The 10,106-nt window shown below is 42.2% G+C and overlaps 1 long non-coding RNA gene across 1 annotated transcript; it reads left to right on the forward strand.

Moving 5' to 3' along the window:
* Positions 1-1,184: 1,184 nt before the first annotated feature.
* On the forward strand, positions 1,185-7,253 carry LOC118425353. The gene is made up of 4 exons (XR_004832292.1): positions 1,185-1,339; positions 2,811-3,008; positions 4,284-4,468; positions 7,114-7,253. It is a non-coding gene; the product is annotated as an uncharacterized LOC118425353 (long non-coding RNA).
* Positions 7,254-10,106: the final 2,853 nt, after the last annotated feature.

The following is a 10,106-nucleotide window of genomic DNA, read 5'->3' on the forward strand; positions in this document are numbered from 1 at the left end:
AATATACGTGGAACAGCAGCTTACTTCAAGGACCAACTGCTAAACTTGCTAGCAAAAATAAACACTATTGGACCACCAACATGGTTTGTCACTGTGTCTGCTAATGATTTAAACTGGCCAGAATTGTTCATGACCCTGAATCCTGACCTGACCTATGAAGAAGCTAAAGCATTACCACAACAAGACAAATGGAACCTAATGAGATCAGACCCTGTCATGTGTGCGATACACTTTAATAGACGCACTGATGCACTTCTACGCTTCATACTGAAGAGTCCACAACATCCCATTGGTAGAATCAAAGATCACTGGATTCGTGTGGAATTCCAATTAAGAGGTTCTCCACAGTGAAATTTCTGTCACGAAGAAAGAACGACAATGCACATCCGGGACCTCTTCCCGCCTTTGGCTGTGGTCTCGCACCGGAGTTTCTTTTACGATTTTTATATCCGGCACACAGCGCACACAAGGGATACAATTCCGCCCACAAAAGTACGCCGGAAAATCCAATTATACCAGTGAACAAAGGTTTCCAGCCAACTTCCCATAGATTTTAGATATAAACTTCTAGTTTAATAATGATGCACATTTTACTGGAACACAACATGAAATTTTGAGGTAGTCCTTCCAAATGCGCCCCGGCCAGCTTTTTTTAAAAGCTTTCTTGTTTCAGAAGCACTTGTTTTCAATTTACGGCATATATTGGACATTCTACAACTGCTTTGTACGATTTACAGTATGGTCGATAACTTCCTCTTTCATTTTTAGAAACGGCCGAAAATTGGTGTCTAATCAAATCAAGGACGTTATATGAGATACATATCAGATAACGTCCTTGATTACATCAAGATCATCATGGCCCTCCGTACTTCAGCTGGTGGGGCGATACCATTATGCAGCAATCGGTCGATTCTATTAATGTATACGAGGAAAAGCATTGTGCCTAGGTTTAACATCATAAGTGATTTGGATGAAAAATAAATATCTATATTTTTATATCTATCAATAAAAAAGACCTTTTGTAGACAAAAATGAAGCAAAGAAATTTTGTTGTTTTTGCAATTAAAAAAATTACCCCCATTCACAAAGTCAGTGCATGACGTACCCGAAGCCTTCTTGCAACAGGTGCTGAATAATTTTTGCCTGATTCTGACACCAGGTGCTGCATAATTTTTGCCTCATTCTGACACCAGGTGCTGCATAATTTTTGCCTCATTCTGGCCAAAGAGCTTTTGATAAAAGCTCCTTGTTCTGACATGTATCTGACACTCACACGCGGCCAAGTCACACTAGCTGCGCATGCACTCCGACGTCTTCCATTTGCTTGGTTTCAGCAAAGGTGAGAAAAGAGTTGTATCTATTCGTTGATTATTGGAGATATATCGTCAGCAGGGTAATGTTGGGACTAACCATGTGAAGAAATTTCTAATACTACTGAGTCGTTCTCTTTGCCAAAAATTTCACTTCATTGTGACGACGCCGTGGCCGGAGCCCCCTGCTTCCAGCTCGTCATGTCATGTCCTACCATGTCCCTATCTAATACTACCCATAGCTGCCCTCTCTATGAATGCAGTTTAATACGCCCATGGGGTTGTTACGAGGTCAATTTGAAGGGCCACGTCTTCAACTATAAGTTTGGCCGTCTCAACTGCTATATGATGTAAAACTTCACTGCTGTGGGTAGCTAACAGTAACAAAAATGGCGGGAAAATTGGCCGGCGGCGTACGTTCAATTTTGCCAAGGACGTTCTATCAAAGAATGTCCTTGAATTTTGCCCGCCCAACTTGCTGTTGAATCATGCTCATCTTTTACCGTATTTAAGACCACTTAAAGCACCCAGAACTTCTCCATACTGGCACATATGTATTATTTATTCTTTATTTCGTACTTCGTTCAAAAGTACGCACAAACATGCCGCAAACGAACCCATTTGATTTATAAGCCTTCTCACATTAGTTAGAACGCATGTGGGGCGACAGAAATTCTAGGTAATATGTCAAAGAGTAAGGCACACGAAAAGAAAACAAAACCCGTCTGGACATTGTTATGCAAATCGAAAGAATGGTGAAGACAAGACTGTTTACTTTTTGTGTGCCTTACCCTTTGACGTACTACCTAGAATTCCTGTCGCTGCACATGCGTTCTAACAAATGCGAGGCGGCTTATTAGGTCCCTCAATTAATCAGCACAGGATCAAGCGGATCCCTGAACAGTTTTTTCCGTTTTTCCAAATTCAATTTTCAAGTCATTTTTACACACAGTAAGGTTAAATAACACTATCTCATTGCATATCGACCTGCATATCAGATTCAATTCGCTCGGTGACCTCACACGTCGGAAAATCTCCAAAAACGTTAACGTTACATCATCTTAGGAAAGTTTGAATTTTGTTTATGAAATTGAGTTTTGTTTAGAACTTTTGGGAAGCTATGGCGATTAAGGTTTAAACATCGCATTGGTGTAAAAGTTCCGCGAAACGACAGTTAACATTTGCATAATGCGGTTGGGATCTGCGTAATTTAGCGTAGAGGGCAAATGAAGCGTCCAGTATTACGTAGTCGGCCCTTCTAGTTTAGCGTAGAGCGTTGTCGGGACCCCCCATGGGAGTGTTGTCACCTTGGTTTTGTTTTCTGTTGGAATTGCAAGAGCTTGTAATTGTCAAGATGATCATGAAATACAAATAGATGGAAATTGAAGACATCTCAGTAAGATGATTTTTCCTCACTCCTGTGAAGAAAATATTGTTTTATGTACACTTCATCAGCATAGAACCAGACTTTGCCCAACTGCTATGTAACTGTTTCTACAGGGCACCTGGGCACCCTACCGACCACCTGTCAGCTTCTCCCTCCTCTCTCCCTGACTGAGGCAGAGGCAACAGGGGACCACCACACCCGCCCTGGGTGGTTGGCCCCAACTCAGGGGTGTTACCCAGTAACCTAACAAGAACAAGAACAAGTTACTGCAAACGGGACTCTGGCCGACAGTGTCACAGACTGTGACAGAGGTATGTGTTGATTTTGTTGTGTTTTCTGGGGTAATACTATCTGTTAATCCACCAGAAGTGTAGGAGTTTTGGGCTTGTCTTAAAGTGTCTGTATTTCTGCAGTGCAGTTTCAGTATGTTCGTTCGTATGTCTGCCAGAGTGTGCAATGCAATTAGTCTTCTTCTGCGATGTCAGATTTTGTCTGATGTACATGTATAAAGGAATCGTGTGCACATACTACAGTAATCTCTGATATACTGTAATAGACAAGTAACTTCACAATTTTGTTCTTGAGTCATGGGGATCCACTAGTATCAGTCATTTCTATCAACATTCAAACAGGTTTTAAGTGCCAAGTACAGTCAAACCTTGCCGGCCAACCACCTGGTGCAGCCAAAGTCTTCTAGTCACAAACTAGTGGTGACATCAAGACAGTCCTGCCAATTGTGCATAGTGAAAACCCTCATATTTTGTGTAACCACTCCAGTGATCACCCATTTTCCGTAGGCCCCGTTCATGATGCAAAAAATGAACGGTTCTATCGGTTTAGCCTAAAAATCCGACAGCAAACGGTTTGCATTTTGCGTTCACGATGCAAACTTGCAAACCGTTTCAGTTCCTTGAAAAGGCATGGTAATGCATGGTAATGCGACCTCTGACCCCTGAGGTTGTTCTGATCCTGCCCAAACTTGTACTTCTTTGTCAGATTATTGGTCTTTGATCGAAATTGAACCAATGTTACTGAAGCTGGGTTCTGTCATGACCTTGGAAATGCCTCTCTAAAACATTGCGGTCCCGATGTATGCCATGCTATGACATTTCCACTGGATCTCCTGACGCATTCCCCTGCGATGTCCCGACTGCTGCCTCCTCAGTCGACCAGGAGGCGGCCCGATAATAAAAATGAATTTTACGATTGAAAATGCAAAAATGAAAACGATTGAAAATTCCACCAAACATCAATGCACATGCCCTGATGTAAAACGGATCACGCCGCTTTTGCGTTCATGATGAAAATTAGCAATTCCGGTAACTAGTTTCAGATCTGTATCAGAATGTTCATGAAGACAAAACTCATCCGTTTCAGGTTGCATAACTGATAGAACCGTTTCATTTTTTGCATCTGATGGACGGGGCTTTAGTGTTTGTTGAGAACAACTTTGATTAAATATGATAAATATGTTTGAATGCGCAGAACATACATTGTAAGGAGGTGTTGGACAGTTGCAAGTTGATGTTCTTCAGAAGTGAGCAAAACTCTACCCAACCATTGATGGTTAATCTTGTTCTTTTCAGATCAAAGGTTCTGCAGCAGGCACTACAGGAGTAGAGGCCACATTCCCCTGACGGTTGAGTCCCATGCTCTACCGACTGAGCTAGCCGGGCTACACGATTGCAAATGACCGGAATACACGATCCAACCAGTCTCCCACACCCGAGGGTTCAGAGGCTCAGGTCAACAGGACAGCCAAGAGGCAAAGGTACTCGAGCATCAGGCATTTATATTTCTTTGGCCGTGACTCACACCTAATTGTTTCCTTACCCTATATGAAGGTTGCTCTTACCCAACTATCTCTCTTTGCCCGGAGATCTTAGGTGACATGTGTGAGTCACGGCCAAAGAAATATAAATGCCTGATGCTCGAGTACCTTTGCCTCTCTCTCTCTAACATGTATATGTACTAGTATCTCTCTCTCTCTATATATATATATATAATATAAGCGTCGCCCCAGAATGGACTCTCATAAGTCGTTGTTTCAACTACTCATATCTATCGTATCAGTTACTCTTAAAGCATGGACTCTCATGTGACTCGTTATAGAAATCTTCTGAGCTGCCCTATAGTCGCATTTTTGACAGGTGAAAAATCTGTCACTTGAATGGATTCTCATACGTCGTTGTTTCAACTACTCATATCTATCGTATCAGTTACTCTTAGCATGGACTATCATGTGACGTGTTATAGAAATCTTCTAAGCTGCCCTATAGTCGCATTTTCACAGGTGAAAGGTCTGTCACCCGAATGGATTCTCATGTCGTTGTTTCAACTACTCATATCTATCGTATCAGTTATTCTTAAAGCATGGACTCTCATGTGACGCGTTATAGAAATCGTCTGAGCTGCCCTATAGTCGCATTTTCGACAGGTGAAAGGTCTGTCACCCGAATGGATTCTCATATCCGCCACACAGTTATCCATCCGCCACACAGTTGCTAGCTGGTTCCCTGGCCCTTGTCCTTTGTCCTTGCGTTATAGAAATCTTCTGAGCTGCCCTATAGTTGCATTTTTGGCAGGTGAAAGGTCTGTCACCCGAATGGATTCTCATGTCGTTGTTTCAACTACTCATATCTATCGTATCAGTTACTCTTACCATGGACTCTCATGTGACGCGTTATAGAAATATTCTGAACTGCTCATTCTCGTACGTTGGGTTAAAACAGATGGCCTCTCACCCGTGTGTTTCCTCCTGTGTTGGGTCAGGTGGTGTTTATGTGCAGCACGATAATCGCAACCCTCAACGTCACATGTGAAAAGTCTATTCCCCGTGTGTATACTCGTGTCGGGTCAAAGTAGACTTGTATTGTGTGGTAAACCCGCAGTCCTGGCAGGTATAAACAGCTTGCGGTTGGACATCTTGCTCAGCTTCATGTTTGACGGCCTACATGAATGACAAATTGATAAAGACAATTAGATTCTCATATGTCGTTGTTTCAACTACTCATATCTATTGTATCAGTTATTCTTAGCATGGACTCATGTGACGCGTTATAGAAATCTTCCGAGCTGCCCTTTAAAGTCGCATTTTTGACAGGTGAAAGGTCTGTCACCCGAATGGATTCTCAAATGTCGTTGTTTCAACTACTCATATCTATCATATCAGTTATTCTTAGCATGGACTCTCATGTGACGCGTTATAGAAGTTCGGGTGTGGTGGTCCCCTGTTGTCCGCAGCTCTACCTCAGTCAGGCTGGTCAGGGAGAGGGGTGGTCGGTAGGCTGACAGGTGGTCCGCATGGTGTTGGTGCCCTGTAGAAACAGTTACATAGCAGTTGGGCGAAATCTGGTTCTATGCTGATGAAGTATACATAAAACTGAATATCTCCTTAGAAATCTTCTGAGCTGCCCTATAGTCGCATTTTTCACAGGTGAAAGGTCTGTCACCCGAATGGATTCTCATGTCGTTGTTTCAACTTCTCATATCTATCGTATCAGTTATTCTTGTGTTTCAACTACTCATATCTATCCTATCAGTTACTCTTAGCATGGACTCTCATGTGACTCGTTATAGAAATCTTCTGAGCTGCCCTATAGTCGCATTTTTCACAGGTGAAAGGTCACCGTCTGTCACCCGAATGGATTCTCCTGTCGTTGTTTCAACTACTCATATCTATCGTATCAGTTATACTTAGCATGGACTATCATGTGAGGCATTATAGAAATCTTCTGAGCTGCCCTATAGTCGCATTTTTGACAGGTGAATGGTCTGTCACCCGAATGGATTCTCATATCCGCCACACAGTTATCCATCCGCCACACAGTTGCTAGCTAGTTTCCTGGCCCTTGTCCTTGCGTTATAGAAATCTTCTGAGCTGCCCTATAGTTGCATTGTTGACAGGTGAATGGTCTGTCACCCGAATGGATTCTCATGTCGTTGTTTCAACTACTCATATCTATCGTATCAGTTATTCTTAAAACATGGACTCTCATGTGACGCGTTATAGAAATCTTCTGAGCTGCCCTATAGTTGCATTGTTGACAGGTGAAAGGTCACATGTGAATCTTCTCTCTCTTCTGACTGCCTTGGGCACAGTTTCTTCATCCTAGTACATGAATGGTCACATGTGAATGGATTCTCATGTCGTTGTTTCAACTACTTGTATCTATCGTATCAGTTACTCTTAGCAAAGGACTCTCAATGTGACTGGCGTTATATAGAAATCATCTGAGCTGCCCTATAGTAATATTTTTGACAGGTGAAAGGTCTGTCACCCGAATGGGTTTTGGCGCTCTACCGTTTGTGCTGTGGTGATCTCGTTATGACTTCGTTTGCTTCAATAAAGGGGGGAGAATCTTCTAATCTCTGATCTGTGTTTTTTCAAGGTGATATTTTCTAATGTTTGTCCAGGGTGACGAGGCAGGTCAAAGCCCCCGCCAAGGAAAAAGATCAGTCTTGCTTCAGGGATCCTCCCATCGTCCACTCCGTGCAGCGCCCAGACCACTCCTGTAACTGTCAGGACACTCAGCACCAAAATGCAGAAAAGAGCGGCAAGGTAATATTGTATCAAGAACCTTTTTTTGTCAATGGCTCTGGATGGCAATGTTTCTCCTAGTCATTTACATGTATCTTTGGTCCACAATATGTCAACCAATACATCGAATAAAGAAAGATTCAAGTATGAGGACATTACCTGTCACATCTGCTTTTGTGCTGCCAATTGTTTGATGAATCACCAACACCCAATACCTTCAAGTTGGGGCAAACCCAGTACATTGGCCTGCCAAAACCCCAGATGTATTCAGGGCTATAAAGTGTGGCCAACCTTTCACACCTTTTTTTTCTCTCTCTCTCTCTTTTGTTACCATTTTTTTGCACCACCACCACCTACTACCGTTCACCTACCTGGTTGGGATACCCAAATAGGGTTTTGACCAGTATGTATAGGTAGATAGATATGAGTAGTTGAAACAATTTAGCAGTTGATGGCATCTTATTTATGGTATAACTCTCCAGGTTAAACAACGTGCAAACATAACGTAACGTAATGGGCTGACGATTTCTGTGTAGAGATATATTGCAACTTTGATGTACCTCATCTAATTGTCTTTATCCATTTGTCATTCATGTACTAGGATGAAGAAACTGTGCCCAAGGCAGTCAGAAGAGAGAGAAGATTCACATGTGATGTTGAGGGTTGCGACTATCAAGCTGCTCAGAAACATCATCTTACATTACACATGAGGAAACACACGGGCGAGAAGCCATATACATGTGACCAGTGCGACTATAAAGCTTCGCAGAAGAGTACGTTAAATCGACATATGAGAAGACACACGGGTGAGAAACCATACAGTTGTGACTTCTGCCAGTACAGGGCTACACAAAAAATTTCCTTGACGCGTCATTTGAAAACACATCGATGAAAGGAACTGACCACATGGGACGGGATTGTGTACCCGGGAGCAAGGACACAAGACAAAGGCCAGGGAACAAGTTTGAGCAACGGTGTGGAGGAGGGATGAAGGCATCACAGATGGTTGTTGAGAAATATTGTTTAATTTTTTAAACAATTGTTTGAATCAGTGCTGAAATGTTACTGTTTTATACTTAATTACCTCCATGAAGGGTCACGGAGATTATATTTTACCCTGCATTTGTCTGTGTGTGTGTAAACAAGATAACTCAAGAACGGCTGAGTGAATTGTTTCATACTTGGTGTGTTGATAGTGTGTGATGATGCTAATCAAAAGCCTAATGTTTTTAACGGATGCAATAAAGATTGAACAAAGATTGAAGCCTCCAGATTTAGCCTTTTATTAGTGTTACAGTTACTGTAGTACTCTTAAACTCCGACAAATAAACTAGAGTTAAGCAGATGTTGCTGCCCATACTTACAGGTTCGCATTTTAGTGTCAAGGGAAATTGTAACTCACTGTTACTATGTAGGCAGGTGTGAACATATACAGCACCCGCAGTGAGGATTGGACTGTCCAACCCGAAAAGCCTATTCTGCAGTAAGAAGTGAACTGTCCCACATCTATAGAGTAGCTCTATGCCTCTGATGGGTCCCCAATCGAGAAGGTTACCGACTTTAATTATCGGGGGGCTACACTGATGTGAAACATGACATAGATGTTAGAATTGGTCAAGGATGGAGTGCTATACATGCGCTCACAAAAATTTGGAAATCACGCATCAGAAAAGAAACAAAAACTAGAGTATTCCTATCTTGTATTATATCAATATTACTTTATGGCTGTGAGTCTTGGACAATGAACACTTCTCAGACCAGGAAACTGGATGGTTCCTTCACCAGGATGCTACGTGCTGTATGCAACAAACCTTGGTAGGAACACACAACAAACAAAGAACTGTATGGGACTCTTACATCTATTTCAACTGAAGTCAGGCGACGCCGGTTAAGCCTTGCTGGACATGTTGTTCGACATGGCGAACCAGCCGGTAAACTGCTTTTTTGGTCCCCAGAGGCAAATAGGAGAAGAGGACGTCCATACCTCACGCTAAAGAACTTTATTGAACCAGAGACTGGTCTATATGATAAGGACCTCATTGAACTGATGAAAGATAGAACACATTGAAAGCAGAACTATGTGAATGCTCCAACTTGTTAAAACCAAGTATGAATATGTAACTGTATGTATGTATGTCCCGTCGAGAACAGTCCCCCCTGGAGGGAGAAATGGACTGTCCCTGCCTAAACAGTCCTTCTTGTAGTATGAAATGGATTGTCTCCAAATGGACAGTCCCGTAAGAGATGGACTACCCCACCTCAACAACCCCTCTGGCATACATGTGCGTTTATGAAAGACATCCAGGTAAACAATATCCAATGCTGTCATCAACTTAAACTTTTAAGTATAGCAAAATTCGAGATAAAAAGCATAGCAAGGGACTACTCCTTGGTAAAACCAGTGTTTAATTTTAAATACATTTTTCTCATAAAAAAACTCCGACAACAATAAAACAACATGTCCATACATAGACAGCAGCTACTAGCGACCTGACCTCTAATCTGACTCGACTCAACAGTGTGACAGATTCATCGGCTCGTCGATGTTGGTCACCTACCCCCAAAGAAACATACTAGTAGTTACTCTCTGTATCTCATGATTCTCTCTCGTATGAACGTATGAAACAGTCTGAAATCTAATCTCGTTATATCTCGTTGCTTGGGAGAAAAGGTGAGACTTTGTAGCTGGTAACTAGGATTCAAGAAAGTGTATTATAAATATAACGTCTCTTGCTTGATAAGTTGATCTTGTTGTTTTATTGTGTACGTGCGTGTGTTTGTCCGTTACTTTGGTAGGCTCAGTCGTTCGTGCAGCTCACGGTTTTGAGTCGACACTACAAGTGCGGTCCCTCTTGTTGTAACTAAATTG

This window comes from Branchiostoma floridae, chromosome 1 (assembly GCF_000003815.2).
Source record: "Branchiostoma floridae strain S238N-H82 chromosome 1, Bfl_VNyyK, whole genome shotgun sequence".
NCBI lineage: Eukaryota > Metazoa > Chordata > Leptocardii > Amphioxiformes > Branchiostomatidae > Branchiostoma > Branchiostoma floridae.